This window comes from Scomber japonicus, chromosome 19, assembly GCF_027409825.1.
Source record: "Scomber japonicus isolate fScoJap1 chromosome 19, fScoJap1.pri, whole genome shotgun sequence".
Taxonomy (NCBI): domain Eukaryota; kingdom Metazoa; phylum Chordata; class Actinopteri; order Scombriformes; family Scombridae; genus Scomber; species Scomber japonicus.
In genome coordinates this window covers 2600081-2617469 of record NC_070596.1, presented here as the reverse complement: position 1 = coordinate 2617469, position 17389 = coordinate 2600081, and positions in this window count along the sequence as shown.

Sequence of the window (17389 nt, the reverse complement as noted above, 5' to 3'; positions counted from 1 at the left end):
CTCAAGTGGTTTCGTTCCCCTTTGTCATCAGGAATACAAAGGAAATGTTGAACAGTACTTGTTATTTTAGAATTGTTACCAAGCAGTTTTGATACTTATTTTTGATTGCCTTTTGACTGACAAATACATTTGTGACAAGTGTTACCTTTCAATGTTTTCAAAAATAAAATGACATGAGCATTTAAATATGTTGTTTAATTTATTTTAAATCAGAACAGTATAATTAATTAATTTAATTAGAAGAAAATGCATTACTTATATTAACAACTTATTTTAAGTAGTGCTAAATAATGTTACAATGGTTATTTGATATATCTGTTTATGTGCATTTGACTTAAAATCAAAGTCAGATGGTATGTAGTGATAGTAATAATAGTGCAAGAGAGGAAGGGGGGGGGGGGGGGCATTCCGTTTTCTGACAGCCTGGTGGGTGTGGCTGAGGGGAGAGAGGGGAGAGAATTTAGCTTCCTGACAGCAAGTAGTAAATAGTTAGACTACAGAAAATAATCATTTAAGTGAACTAATGATGTTGAGTAAAGACTACTAATGTAAACTTGAATATGTCTAAGTTATCTATGTTAATACAATTTAAGTGGTTTAGTTTCACGTGTTGTAAAAATTTTAATGGGTTAAGGCAACAATTTTCTAGTAAAGTCAACTAGTTTAGGTTAAGGAGGGCATGTAATTCATACATACGAGATTACAAAACTATGTGCATGGATTGTGAATCTGATGAAACTGTTTAGAAATCAGTACACACATTTTATAAATCCAAAGTTTTTTAGCAGCAGATAGCAGTTTTTTTGTAAATGCAAAAATAGACAAGTTTAAAGTCTCCCTTTACCAAAATACTGTGTTCTTCTCATTCTTCTTGTCCTCCTGAATGGTGCAGAATGGTGTAGCTTATGTGCAGAGTTCACATTTATCTGCTGAAGGAGGAACTTTTGTCTGTGCTCACCTTAAATCTCAGTTTTACACATGTACCTAGGAGCATGATTTGTGACCTATGATGTGGATATTTGCATGTTAAGAGATTCTGGATGTTTCAGTGAGGGAGAAGGAAATATCATCTTAAATATTACTGTGAGGTAAATTAACTTTTTTTGACATTATTCATCTCTTAAAGTGTGTGTAAAGTAAGAATAAATATGTGTTCTGAGTTTGACATACCACAGAAAAGTGTGTTGTTAACCACTTAAAAAATATATGAAATTAGGTTTCAAAGTAAAAATCAGTCTCTTTCTCTGCTACCAAACGCTGTGGGAGTGCCCACCGAGTTCGCTGAAACCTCGCCCCCTACCAAGTGTCACCTGTCAATCAAAGTCACCACCTCTACCAGAAACATGGACGCTACTCTGAGAGCTTTCTGCTGCTAACTCAGCAGCTAGCTCGGCGGCTGGCTCAGCTGCTAGTTGGCAGCTAACTCAGCGGCTAACTCAGCTAACTGGCTAACTGTAGACTGTAGTAGTAGTAGTGTGCGCTGAATGTATTTATACCTCTACAGCAGCAGGAGCGGGTTTATGATGATTTTCAGACCCGCCCACTGAATCCTGAACACAGAAATCTTGAAACACAGTTTGTGAAGCCTAGCGCCACAATTCAAATCTAAATGGTTGAAATGCTTTTTACACCTTTTTTAGAAATACATTTATGACCTATTTAATGTGTTTAGAAGAAAATGTCTGAATTCCCTTTACACGGTCTTTAAAGCATGTCTGTGAGGATTTTGTACCATACTGAGTCTACTTAATTTGGCAATTTCGCACTTGACACTTGACAAGCACAATAAGCTGGTGTGTTGTCTCTTAGATGTAAGATGTGGTCACATGTCTCTTTGAGCATGGCTGCCTCTTAGTTTTCTCTTTGCCTCTCTACATTTCACCAAAGACCTTTAACCTCAGCTGTCAGTGTGATTGCTAACCTCACCCAGAACCACTTACTTCACACACACACACACACACACACACACACACACACACACACACACACACACACACACACACACACACACACACACACACACAAATCCCCACTTTAATAGTGCAGTGATTGTATTCTGAAAACACAGTGGAGTGTGATTGAGGCTGGATATAAAGGCCTATATATAAAGACTGACATAGCAAGGTGTGATGTCACCCATTGGTTTCTTTGGAGCCAGTTTGAAGCCAGAGTTGCAGTTTATGGTCTGTGCCATCTTTTCCGTTTGGAGCCAAGCCCAGTAGGAGCAAACTGTCAATAACAGCTGTCAATCAATCATTGCCTACATGATATCAGAGATACTAAAAGTCTCCAAATCGTATTAATAGATCAATTATTTTAAATTACAGGGCATGACTTGTTAAAAAAATACTTTACTACTACTTTGTGTAGTTTTGGTATAAAAAAACCTTCCCTTTACCAGTTTATGTCCTACCTCTCAGGGAGATCGTTTACAGTGTCTTGCAGGGTATAAGTGTTTTCCAAAGGGCTTCCTCAAGAGTCAGTGCTCAGTCTCCCTACCTCACTTACTGCTATCATCTACTCCCATGGTTTTTCATACCATTGTCAAACAGCTCCCATCTACCTGAGACCTCCTCATTCAGGTCTATATGCTCCCTCCTGCTCACTACACTCCTGATGTAGTGGTGCCTGATACAACCACCACAACAGGGCCCAAAGACTCTTCTGTAGTTCCCCAGTGTTGGAGCGAATGACGAAAACTCTGTTCAATCTGCAGTGTCCTTCTTAATATTTAAGTGAAAAGACGGAACACTTCTACACTTGTTGGGCTGAAATAATCTGCTTCTATTAGGGCTGTCAAATGATTATTTTTTTTAATCGAGATTAATCGCGGAATTTCCATAGTTAATCGTGATTAATCGCATTTTGAATTGCATGTTTAAAATCCTGTTATTTTACATTTCAAGGCAGTTTTAAGCCCATAATGTAAAGCATTTCTTACCAGAGTGTCTTAACTGGGAATCAATCACGGCTCTGCTGCGACTCCCACACTCCAAAATGGTCCTTTGGTGGAGCTGAGGCTCGCTTGGCTGCACCTGGGTGTTTAGCGTGGAGGTGCTAACTCAGATTCGACGTACTCCGGTGGTAGTTAAACTCCGTTTGACACAGGTTGCATTTTACTTTTGACTTGTCAACTGAACCGTCTGGAAGTTTTTTAACCTCTTAATACACGCCCCTATTTTTTATGTTGTTAGCCTAAACGACATGCCCAAGTTGTGAGCAGCACAGATCCCACATAGTTTGAGACTCAGATATGTGTCTGGTATCGTTGGAAAGGTAATACTCTCAGGATTCTTGTAAAAGTGTCTGTGTGATTCTGTGACTTACTGACTAAGAGTGGCAGAGGTTACAATGATGGGGTTGTTTACTTGCCCATAGGTTTGCCTATACAATGACATGTGTACAGACATTCAGGGACCTCTCAGCGGGATATAGACACAATGAGGCCACACTACAGCCACAGGTCTTGGCTTCATGCAGTCCAAATTTGGAGTCAAAAGACCAAAAGATGAATTTTTCGGTGTTATTTTTCAACAGGTATGTCCTTGCGTTTTCCTTAGGTCCTTTTTGGAGACTCCAAATGGACACTTGGTTACCAAAGCTGTATAACCACAATCAAACACCTATAAATTCATAACCCCTTTGCCTACAATCAAAATCTTGGTCTCTAATGAAAGCTGACACCATATTATTATTATTATTATATATTATATTATTATATATAACCATTTTTTTGTTTTTTGTTTGGCCATATCTATCTATCTATCTATCCATCTATCCATCTATCTATCTATCTATCTGACTGACTGGCTGACTAACTATCTGACTAACTAACTAACTAACTAACTAACTGTCTGTCTATCGATCTATCTATCTATCTATCTATCTATCTATCTGTTTATTTTGCTATAAGTCATATGTCAAGTCGAAGAAGAACCAACCGTGTACGAGTGCGTAATGATATATGGTTCAACTCTTTTATGCACTGGGCACACGACGGTTACGCTTGGAGTTTGTTTATGGACAGCCAAACCTGATAGCTTAGTGTCATACACCGTTGGAAACCTCAGACTATTGGCTAAAAGGTTATCAACTTCATTTCACCGTATATGGTTTTTTATTTGTGTTATTACGTTACGTGTTGGACTAAATACATGTTGACATATTGAGGAAAGTATTTCGGTTTTATGGAAACGGATTTCATATTTCACAAGACTGGATATTTGGCGAGCTGTACCAAAAGTCCTGTGTCATTAGATGATCGTTGTGGACAAAGGGAAGACTTTGAAGGTATGTAGGCATTATAGCTTTTCTCACTTAGTTGAGTGGCTAGCCGAGCTAATCGCTAATAATATTACGGCTGTGAGCAACCATATAAGTCGTGAGTGGTCTTGAATGAATCAGGGCAATCTAAGCTTTCCAACAATGTACGGCATGAATATATATGTTTAAGGGTTGGTGTTTAAAACATTCAGAAGAACTTGTGGCTACCTCCTAACATCCGTCCCGTCCCGTAGATGGAACAGCGTGCGTTAAGAGGTTGAAGTTAAACAAGCCGTTCAAAAGTCCAGTAGCTCTCTTACTTTCCATCACCGCGGTACGTTTACTGCAGGAGGCCACTTCAGAGCATAGCGCTACAGCTAGAGGAGCTGTCTACAGGTGAGTAGAAGGGACAAAAAGGCTTGCAAAATTAAAATGCGATTAAAAAATGTTTACGCGTTATGGATTGCATTAATCTAATCGCGAGTAACGCGTTAACACTGACAGCCCTAGCTTCTATGCATTGCATTATGTCACTAAAATTGTTAAAATTTGTACATGCTGGTGGAAATGTCCAACATGTGACTTTAAGTGTTCATTGGGTTAGAGTAGTCTGTCTAATTCATCTGATAGCTCATTAACACACCACTTTCTCTGAGGGAAAATTAAAACTAAAGTAAACACTGAGTCATGAGCTGCTGCCAGTCTTACAGTCAGAGTATGACTCCTCTGTATCCTGTGGCAGCAGCTAATAGAAGGTTTTCACAGCAGATATTTGGTCAGATGGAAAAGCACAGGTAAAGCAGACCTTTGTACTGGTCAGTGCAACTCAAAGTGGTTTACAGATGACTGTAAAGCCAATAATAAGACAGAGCAAATGTAGGTAGTACAAACAATGACTTCAAAAACAAGTCAAATAATTTTAAAATCATTATAGAAACTGACAAGGAACCAGTATATGGACTTTAAAACAGGTGTAATGTGTTCTCTCCTTCTGGTCCCAGTCAGCACTTGAACAGCAGAGTTCTCAATCAGCTGTAGCTGTAACACATGAAAGGTTCAGTCTGCTGGATATTAAAGCATGAATTAGTCTCTCTGTGTTACTCAGAGATAGAAATGGTTGTATGATAGCGATATTTTTGAGATGATAAAAAGCAGATTTGGTGACATCCACAAGATGAGTCAAAGGTGATAGTAAGGTTTCTTGCCTGTTGGTTCAGGTTAAGTCCTAGATAACTTATTTTGTGACTAACCCAGGTACTAATATTTCAAATGAAGAGATGATGGCAAAACATTGTTTCACTCACTCACTCAATAATTTACTCAATAATGAACACCAAAAAGATTTCAGACACTCACTAACATCATCATTATTTTGTATCATCTCTATCAGCTGTAGAGTCGTACAACAGTGTCCCCCCCTTTTCTTTAGTGTATTGGGTAGACTTATACAGTCAGATATGGACGTTGAGCATCTGGTTTTGATCTCCATGCAGACATGATGGCACCAAACTTGGAAACTTCACTGCACTCACTTTTGTACACTAAGAAATGTTTGCAGTCTCCTTAAAACCACAAACTGTATTATTTCACTCAACTGTTTGTTTACAGATGAAACAAACCAGCAGTGTGAATTGGTGACCTGTCTGTAGGTGGATTTGTGTTGTGTGGTGAGAGTTAATGACCTGTTTCACCAAACCTCAAACCTCATATTGCAATTTGTAACATATCATTTCCTCTCCTGCCAATTTTGACAAGATTCACCAACCAAAACAAATGCTATACTTGCAAACCAAGGCATGAGCATGTAAGAACCTGGTTGAACAACAGAGTAAGTGACAATCGTTTGGAAACTTCATGCTGCCATTGCTTACAATCTGCATGTAAGCAGTGAACAAGACAGCTAGATGTTCCCACCTCTGTCCACTCTTTCATACTAAGTTAAACCAACTCTGTCCTGACTCTCTTTATTTCCATCTTGCCATATTTCTCTTGTTCAGTCAGGAACACTCTCGTCATAGATTAAACCATTTACTGCAACAAATGGTAATACAGTTTTACTTGCCGTTGAAGGCTCTACTCTAATATGCTCCCTGGATTAGCCAGCAGCATGCTGAGCTAAAAACAGGGAGTGCAAGACCTTTGGACCCTTGGAGTGGGCCGAAAGAAAGACATGAATTGTAGATTGACCCTAGAGTCATGATGGGACCCTGAACCAGAAGGTGGAGGCTGGGATGGTGGAGGCCAGCTTTGCCAGCAGCAGTATGAGCAATGGTTAAGCTAGAACAGTGTAGATGGGAGTAATATTTAAAGGGACTGCCTTGTGGTGAGAAAGGCTGTGATTGGTGTGTGACTAGGCATGGGATGATAACCGTGTTCAAGGTATACCGCAAATTTGAAAAAGCCACGATAACCGAAACCGCCAAATTTTCTGTCATATCGTTCCTATGGTATGAGCTGTTTTTAGTCTGGTCAAAGACAGAAAGTGCATGTCAGAAATCCCTCAGGTGGTGCAGCTGCAGCGTAGAATATCACAACCCCTCACACAGTCATTATAGTGTATATTCAGGTTAAATTAACATGTCTGTCTTTATTTTTCTTCCTTTTGGGAACATTTTAGAGCTGTAACCGCAATACCGCAGTACCGTGAAACAGTGATATTTTTGCTTATGGTTATCATACCGCCAGAATCTCATACCGGCCCATGCCTACACTGTGTGACTGATAACGTGTTGCTTCATGAAAGACAGCAAATGAGGGTATATCCCAAAACTAGTGAACCATACCTTTTAACATGTGTCTGGCTGGGGTGGCTGTGGCTGAGGAGGAAGAGTGGTCATCCACCAGAAAGATACTGAACCCCAAATTGCTTCAGACGGTTGTGCCAATGGTGTGTGAATGTGTATGAATGTTAGCCTCCATCTGATGAGCAGGTTGGCACCCTGCGTGGTAGCTCCTGTTATCAGTGTATAAATTAGTGTAAAAGCACTGAGTGGTCAAAAAAACTAGAAATGTGCTATATAAGTCTATTCAGTAGTGAGCACAAAGCTCAAAATAAGAAGGACTAAAACATATTTGCTGAGCAGCTGAGACTGATAACAATAAATGGCCGAGCCAATACACAACACTAACAGACTGAGATGATTTATATAAATAATTATTGCCGTACATGAGTAATAAGAAGCATCAGGAAGGCCTCTTCCGCTGCATTAATTAGAGAAAATGACAAGCAGCAAGCTCATTATCCCATCACATTCAAAACTTGTAGTTTGTGTTGTGGAAAGTGAAGCATATGTGGAAGGAAACACGATTAGAGCAGGATGAAGAGAAAGAGGGAATAAAAACTTTAATTAAGACTCTGGGTCTCTGGTACTCAGAAGCAACGTCTTTCCAGAAACAATGTCCCAAATGTGTCAGAACTATCTGCAAGGCTACAGTGGATGAGGAGTATGTGGAAAAATGTGGCCTCAAGAATAAAATCATTTCAAAGAGATAGAAGGTGGTATCTTATCTCATCAGATAACACTGACTTATGTATTTTTTTTTTTTTTATCAAAACAGTTCATCACCATTTGTCATGTTTACCAAAGTTCTTCAATGCAACACACCTTCTGAAACTGCTAACACAAAGATAACATTAAGGATTAAGGCTGATTTATACTTCTGCGTCGGAGCGATGCCGTTGCTATGCCGTCGGAGCAACTGACGCTTTGACCGGACCAATCACAGCCCTTGCGGTCCGCGTTGCCGTGACGCGTAGTTAGGATTTTTTGGAGGTGCACGTCAGGCTGTAGGTACATCCTAGGTACGCCGTCGTTCTGACGCAGAAGTATATATCAGCCTTTACTGATGAATGGCTAGTGTATTGACATTGAACACTGCATTCATGTTAAATGCTACATGCCCATTAACAACACATGAAACTTTGCTGACCATTCAACAAACTTGTTTCTAATTTCCCTGAACCCTCGCACGCATGCACTCTCTACTTCATGAGTGTTTTCATACCAGAGGTAGTTTCCATGGCGATAAGGCCCGAGGTCATGACATTTAGTGAATTTGGTTATCATTAAAGTGGGCTAATAATGATTGACCTTTGTGTTGTCTCTGCTACAATCTCATTCACCAGACATTTATTGTCTCTTGATGTATGAAGTGGTGATAGGCACCAAAACTCACCTGCATCACTGCAATGAAGACAAAATAGTGATGTTAGCATTTAAAATGAAGTATTTGAAATATTTGAATTTGTTTAAATGATGTAATTAAAATAATTTGGGGACCTATGTGATGTAACTATTTTGTGTTTCATTTATTCATCTGTTTAATCAGTGTCTCTGACTGTATCATAGGTTAACAGATATGAGTGGTGATCACAGGTTTTCACACAGATATCATGGTACCAAACCTGGAATTCCAAACACAGGTATCATGCTTGGCTGATGTTTGCAAAAAATAGTTCAATCACTTAGCCTGAGTTAAAACCACAAATTGGAGCTTTAATTATCCAATCAGAAAACCACAAAAATGAACTGAAGAACAAACACATTGAGAAAGCACAGTCTGTCCTCTGACACACTTGTAACACACTGGGTGGTAAGGTGGCTCAGTGGTTAGCACTGTTGCCTCACAGCAAGAAGGTTCTGTCTGTACTTGCATAAGTTTCCTCCCATTATCAAAAACATGTATGATAGGTTAATTTTCCTGTCAGTGTCCATGACCAAGGTACTGTCATAGAACTGGAGTTGGTCCCCAGGTGCTGCATAGTGGCTACCCACTGCTCCTATAGTACTAAAAGCTGCAACTAAATCTCACTATACCACCAGGACTGGGAAGGTTACTAGCTACTCTATATAAAATGTAATAAGTAATGTAACTATTTCATTGACTTAATCAAAGTAATGTAAGTTACATTACATGTGATGACTTTTCTTATGTTCTAACCAATGTTTCCAGCTGTTAGGGGAAGTGTTCCCATTAAGCACTAAAATCTAAGTTCAGCTGTTTTTCATGGATACTGACATGATTTATAAGAGAGATCATTTCTTATAAAGACATATAACATTTAAAAACATAAAATAATTTATCCCTCATTTGAAAATCTATTCATTAGTTCATCTAGATTTTGGAATATAAAATAAAGATATTTGATGAATAAAGTCAAAAATCTGACATGAACTTAATTGGTACTGTGACTCCATTTAAGCTCATGTGTGCTCCAAATAAACCCACGTCATGATTATTTACTAAATATAAACAATATTGATTTTCAGAGTCTATTTACCATGTTCAATATCTAAAAAATAGCAAAATCTTAAAGGTGTGACTTCAGATGTAACCTCCTTTATAATCATCAACATTTTCACCAGTCACTGTAATTTAATGATACATTTTTTCTCAGTAATGGTGATGGATTACAGTCATATTTATATTGTAATTATGTAACTCTCCAACCCTGTGTACAACTCCATGTGTGTGTGACAGTACCTTTACTCTGGTGTGCAGATGCTTTTTATATTTATTCAGGTTAGAAAACATCAATACTTGGTTAAGGAAAGGCACAACTGTGGTTAGGATGTTAAAAAAACAACCCAAAAGACCTATTACATGTCTGTTAGAAAAGGTGAACAGACTTCCACATCAAATTTGACCCAACCTCCAGAACCTTATAGTTTCCATCTCCTAGGATAGTGGGCTGGATCTAAAAGGTGCACAAAGGTCTACTTGGTACTGTTGTTGAGCTTGGATACCTGAGTGAGTCTTTGGGGTAAGTATAGGAATACAACCTTCAACCCACAGGTTGATAGTTGGTGAGTAGCTCAATTTTACAATAAACCTTGCTAAATTTCACCAGTGAATCATCCATCACTGGCATTGAGTATACACACACAGACACAGCATTGAGCTCTCTCTGATTATTACAGCCTTTGTTTTTTGGAGTTAACATTTACTGAAAGGTCACTGAATGCCTTATGGCAACATATGTTCACATAGCTTCCTCCTCAGATGCCCTCTCTTTTTCCTGGAGACCTCCCCCACATACTCCACTAGCTATCAGCCCACGGTCTCTTCAAAAATCTGCAAGACTGAATTGGATGTATTATTGAATGTTGGTGCTTTGCATTAACTGTAAGATATTTGTAATCCAGTACAGGCCTGGCTCATCAAATTAACCACCTAGATCATACAGAACATTGTAGGTTTGGTAGGTTGAAGAGTGGATCAGTATATTTTGCAGGTGGTATACAAACTACAATCTAAATCCATCTTTTTTTTCTCCTTCCCCATTGTCTCCCTATCCAACCTCCTCACCCCCACCCCCAGCTGCCCATCACTGACCCCACCTCATTCAAACCCCATCTGGGGCCGGTAATCATAGCAGTGCAGTGGATGGAGGATGGTTATGGTGGCGGCAGATGTGACTGAAAGACATTTGTGCTCTTGTGCCCTCCCCCCCTCTTTTTTTCCCCAATGGACAACAAGTTCCCTGTGCTCCTAATGCGAGCTGACACATGGTAATAACAGTAAGAAGCCTTTCCTGTCCCGTGTCATGCACTGAGAGATTGGATCTCTCTTTGCAACGCTAAGGTAATTTTCTCTTGCTGGAATACATTTATGGGCGGTGAGTGTCAGGTTTGGCTGGGGTTACACAGGAAGAGAGAAATCAACAGCCCCCTCTATCTCTAAGCAGATTCTCCTCCCTGGTAAACATTTTGAATGATAGAATATATCTGAGCAGATCTTCTTTTTCTGCATTGTTATATTTATGAAGGTGCTCTGTGAGTCTTCAAGGCATGTTTTGCTTAGTATCCTACTGTTGGTTATCACGTATCACTTTTTCACTGATGTCTTTGCAGTCTCAACACAGAGATGAAAGAAAAATAATTGCGCACTTTCATAGATAACTGAAAAAAGAGCATGAAAGAGAAGTTCAGACACTGCCTTATGTCACACTTCCATATCTCTCACCAAAAATGAAAGTCTATTTTGGACACCCCCCTTCCTCCAATTTGATTGTTGGAAAGGTATAGGCATGGTTTCAGATGCTGTTAGACAAGCACTTTATGTAAAGCATGCTGAGGCCCTTACACAATGAAAGCAGTGTCTATACAGGATGTGTTCAGGCACAGCTGTATTGATTAAAATAGAAGCGTATCTGTAACTTCCGTCTAATGCAGAGAGGCTGAAAATCACATCTGACATGCTTCACTGTAGACAGTAGTTTGCTGGTGTAGATGTGGCCAGAACCAGGGCAAAAACGGCCAATTGTACCTTTTCTGTATACTCTCATGATGTTGGATGTTAATATGGTCAAAGTCCAGGGCTTCAATCTGATGTGAACACTTTGCCTGAGATAAGCCGATGTCAGCTTATCGCAAATGGACACATACCTGTAAACATCTGTCTATTCTGTAGCCTTGGTTTGCCAAGATTATTGTGGCGGTCTTCCATGTGTTTTTGCATTGTCCACTCTCATGTTTCAGATCTGATTCAGGCTGCAACATGTACAAATGATAGAATTGACATTTTGAGTAGAGAAGAGTAGTGAAATCCTTGTTTCTGTCTAATACTGCCTCACATATCTGATTCCTTTATGTCATAGACTCTTTGTATTAAAATGTTTTACATTGAATGGTGGACTCTTACATTTCATTACATTAATTAAAAAGATTCTAAAATTTGGACAGTGCATTGAGTACTAAAGAATTAAACATTTATGCAGAGACAGACATTTTACTGGTTTATGGCTGACATTTGAAACTAAACTGAGGTGTGTGGCTTTGTAATTTTGTGTAGATGCTACCCTCTTCTGACCAGACAGCAGAACTGTGGAGTGAAAGCATCTGGGGAGGAGACTGCATGCTGTTATCTGATTCAATATTCAAACACAATATGATTTTATACTTAGCAAACACTAGTCTTTTGATAGTCTGGACAAAGAGGATTAACATTTGATCATGATTTTAGGTCATTATTGTAGATATAGTCCATAGGATTTTTTTGCAGCCTTTTTTGTCAAGTACAAGACGGAGGAACCAAGTGTGTTTGAACCCAGAAGGGTATTTATTGAATTAGGGAAGGGGAGTGGGAAGGAGAAGTGTTCAGGGTTCTGGGCTTCCAAGGGTTCCGGTGTGCCCAAGGTGCTGTGTGTGCCTCCCCTGGGAAGCAAATCCTGGAGCTGGAGAATCCAGGAGGTCCTGGGGAAAAACACACACACACCACAACAGCAGCTGAAAACAAGGCAGCGGCACAGTTCAGGGCAAATCCAAGTCAAAAGAGTCAAGCAGAAGGCAGGTCGAAATTACCGGGGCAGAAGACAGATCGGAGTCGAAGACAAAGGCAGGTCGGGTTTCCGGGATGGGAGAACAGGGCAGAGTTCAGGCAGGTCCGGGAGTCAGAGAATGAAGGAGCGGACTGGTAACACAGGTGAGCTTGCAGACGATCTGACAACAAATGACTGCAACACAGGACCTTAAATGCAGAGCATGGTTAATGGCAAATGCAGTGCAGCTGGAGAGTTAACAAGGCTAAGGGAGACAGGTGAAGGTGATTAGGGCCAATCGAGTGTAGTACCAGACTGGCAGAGGGAATCCATGACAGCCATACCTTTTGTCCCACCCGGTATGTAGGTGCCGGAATCCTCTGTCGATTGGCTCCAGCAACATAACTAGCCACCAACCGGAGGAGGGTGGTCGGGGCTTGGGACCAGGTTCTGTGGCAATGCCGTACAAGGGCCAGGGCAGATGGGCAGGATACTTTGGGCTCCTGACTCGCGAACAGTGGTGGCGGGTAGCCATACACACAATGGAAGGGGGACAGGCCAGTTGCGGAGCTTGGGAGGGAGTTATGGGCATATTCCACCCACAGGAGCTGCTGAGACCAGGATCGGGGATTGCGTGAAGCCATGCAGCGGAGGGACTTCTCCAGCTCCTGGTTAAATCTCTCCGACTGTCCGTTGGACTGAGGGTGGAAGCCGGAGGTAAGACTGGCTGTGGCCCCGATGAGGCGACAGAACTCCTTCCAGAAAACTGATGCGAACTGCGGACCCCTGTCAGAGACGATGTCTTTGGGCAGACCATGTATCCTGAAGACTTGTTCCAGTACTACCTGCGCTGTCTCCTTCGCAGAGGGTAGTCTTGGAAGCGGAACAAAATGGGCCATCTTGCTGAATCTGTCAACAATGGTGAGGATAACAGTGTTTCCAACGGACAGGGCAGACCAGTGACAAAGTCTAATGACAGGTGGGACCAGGGGCGTTTGGGCACAGGCAGAGGTTGGAGTAATCCTGCAGGTGGGCGACTAGGGGTTTATTTTGGCTGCAGGTGCGGCAAGCCCTTACATAGTCCTGGATGTCAGTCCTCATCGAGGGCCACCAGAACCGTTGGGAGAGTTGGCGGAACGTTCGATTCCCTCCAGGATGGCAGGCTAGGTGAGAGTCATGACTCCACTGAATCACCTGTGATCTGAGTTGATCTGGGACGAAGAGGCAATCATTGGGGCAAGCACTGGGGCCGGGCTGGTCTCGGATCGCGTCCCTGACTCGTCTCTATGTCCCAGGTCAGAGCAGCAATGATACAGGAGCCGGTTCCTCCACAGGAGCTTAGTCCTTCTGAAAAACCCGGGAGAGGTCTGGGATCGAGTCAGGGGATTCAGGACTGGTGGGTATGATGGCTCCTCTCAAGCAGGTTTGGTGGCATTCTCTTCCCCACTCCAGTATTACCCCAGTTTCCCAGTCGAAGTGGGGGTTATGTTGACGGAGCCATGGATATCCTAGGATGAGTGGCAACCCTGGTGAGCGCAGAAGGTGAAACTGGATAGCCTCCTGGTGGTTTCCTGACAAGTGCATGGTTACTGGGGCTGAGATGTGAGTAACAGTGCCAAGCAGATGCCCATCCAGGGCTCGTGCAGGAACAGGTGTGGACAGATGATGGCGCCCTATGCCTAATTGACAAGCTAGTTCAGAGTCCAAAATGTTGGCATCTGCTCCAGAGTCGACCAGGGTGGAAAGCGTGTGTGGGGAATTGCGAAGCAGAAGACGAACCTGGAGCAGGGGTTTTTGGGTTACGGGGGCTGAAAACATGCTGAGCTCACCAGGACTCCCCCTACGCCTTTTGCTGGACAGTTGACCACTCTGTGGTTCTCGCCCCCGCAGTACAGGCAAAGGTTTGAGGTGAAGCGGCACCGGCGTTCTTCTGGAGTGAGGGTAGAGCGACCAATCTCCATGGGTTCGGGCTGGCATGTATGTGTCAACTGGGCAGGCGAAAAGTCATTCCGATTGCAGACGGGGCGTGGAATTTGGCGCCCCTTCTCTCGTCGACGGGTCTGTATCCGGCGGTCGATACGAACCACCAGAGAAATGGCGTCGTCGAGGGTCATGGGTAAGTCGTATGAGACCAACTCGTCCTTGATGTACTCTGCCAAACTGTGAAGGAAGGCGTTCACCACGGCTACTGTATTCCACGTGCTGCGTCTGGCCAGAGTCCGGAATTCAATGGAGTAGTCAGCGACAGTGCGATTGCCCTGCCGGATTGTCAGGAGTTCTTGGGATGCATCTGCCGTTGTTGAACCCAGATCGAACACCTTCTTCATTTCCGTCTCGAAGGCGGCACAGGCTGGGGTTTGTTGCTCAAACTCTGCTGCTCCCCAGAGACGAGCCCAACCTGTCAGATGGGTAATGGCGAATCCAACCTTGGCCTCCTCCAAGGCGAAGATTCTGGGTTGCAGCGAGAACAGGAGTTTGCAGTTGGTCAAGAAGGGCCGGACCTGGTCTGGGTCGCCATTGAAGCGCTCCAGGTTTCCAATCTTGGGTTCTGGGTTCGATGGTCCGGGAGCTCTCGAGTTTGTAAGGGCCTCAAGCACCTGGGCCAGTTGCTCTTGTTGTTGCTGGAGTTGTTGTTGATGCTGATGGCTGAGCTGAAACAAAGACGCGACGTCGCCAGTAATACGGGAAACCTCCCCCTCTGCACGTTGCAGGCGGTCCAGGGCTGATGGTTTGTTCGCTGATTCCATTCTGGTCAGATCGTACTGTCAAGTACGAGACGGAGGAACCAAGTGCGTTCGAACCCAGAAGGGTATTTATTGAATTAGGGAAGGGGAGTCTGAAGGAGAAGTGTTCAGGGTTCTGGGCTTCCAAGGGTTCCGGTGTGCCCAAGGTGCTGTGTGTGTGCCTCCCCAGGGAAGCAAATCCTGGAGCTGGAGAATCCGGGAGGTCCTGGGGAAAACACACACACACACCACAACAGCAGGTGAAAACAAGGCAGCGGCACAGTTCAGGGCAAATCCAAGTCAAAAGAGTCAAGCAGAAGGCAGGTCGAAATTACCGGGGCAGAAGACAGATCGGAGTCGAAGACAAAGGCAGGTCGGGTTTCCGGGATGGGAGAACAGGGCAGAGTTCAGGCAGGTCCGGGTACGGGAGTCAGCGACCGAAGGAGCAGACTGGTAACACAGGTGAGCTTGCAGACGATCTGACAACAAATGACTGCAACACAGGACCTTAAATGCAGAGCATGGTTAATGGCAAATGCAGTGCAGCTGGAGAGTTAACGAGACTAAGGGAGACAGAGCAGAGTGGGACAGGTGAAGGTGATTAGGGCCAATCGAGTGTAGTACCAGACTGGCAGAGGGAATCCATGACATTTTTTTACACTGAGCATAAGACAAACCCTGGTTCCTGATGTATTCTATAATAAAAGACAACCAAATAAGAGCTGGCTGTAATCAGTGCTAACCCAGTCTGTTCAACACGGAAGTATCATTGAAAAAGAGCTTAAGAAATACACAATTGAAATGTATATAAAACAATGAGTAGAGTTAATGTACATTACAAGCATCATGAAATTGTATAACATTTTGATAATTATGGGCCGACAATAAAACTGGTTACTTCATGTTAGTGTTAAAAAACTCCTTCCAGTGTAAACTGCCTGTCAGACTTTTAGTTGTCCCGTAATGATATTTACTGACATCCTCAGTAACATAAGAAGATTGTAATAAAGGATCTGTGCCTGATTCATTCTCTGTAGCTGTTTCTCAAACCAAAGAGTGTTGCTTCATTTATAATATTAGGCTAAATATTACATATCCATATTAAACCATTCTGAAACACTGCATGAATGTTGTGTACACAAAACAGCTGTGTTCCCTTTCATTATTTTCTCTCTTGCTCCTGTCTTTCCTTTCTATTTTAGTAGCAAGATTACATTTTTTAATGATTTAAGTGCTTCAAAGTACCCATCTTAGTTCCACTATTCCTCCACTACAGCCCAGCTCAATACCACATGCTACTGTACAACCTTTGATGCTCAAGAATGTCATGAGGATATACAGTTGTATATAGGCTACTGTAAGCGTACTGAGATGCCCCTTACTTAATAAATCTACTATGCCAATATGATCACAGCATCCAGATATAGCATAACTACATCCACTGTGGTGACTAGTAGGTTTGACAGTCTTTAAGCATCTCCATGATGGAGAGAAACAAGCAGTGACTAAACAAATACAACAGACTCTGTTTGAAAGTTGATATCTGAAAAACTAAAGATGCAGTGCTCCATTTTATTTTAAGGTAGCCACATGGTAACCACTTTATAACTCTGTTTATAAATGTGCTATAATAAATCATTATTATTTTTATGTGGCTTTGGAAGGGGGGGTGCCCCTAATTATGTCATTGTGATGTCATTATGGTTATTTTAGACTCTGCTTGAAGACTACTTCAGTAGCAGTAGGTTCAAACAACAAAAAGATATTATCATTGTTAAAGGCATTATGGAAGATGTAGGATTCAGTGCTTTGGGACTGAAAGTCAGGATATATAGATCTATAGGTTTCTTTTATTTTGAATATTACTGTTAAGACTCAGTTTTTTGATCATGGTGTAGGCCAAGATTTTCTTGACTAACCAATGAACCCATCTGTGAGATAAAATTTGCACATAAAACAACAACTTACTCTGACATTAAATCCTCCTACACTGCAGCACCCTGTATGGTCTGAAAAGCCCTCTGACTGTTGCCTGGATATTTGTGGATTTGGCCTCAGCATGTTAAGTGTTTGAGGAAATGATGTAAATGTTCTTGAGGGGGAGATGTGCTTGTTTAGAGTTATAGAGTCATAGCTTACATTA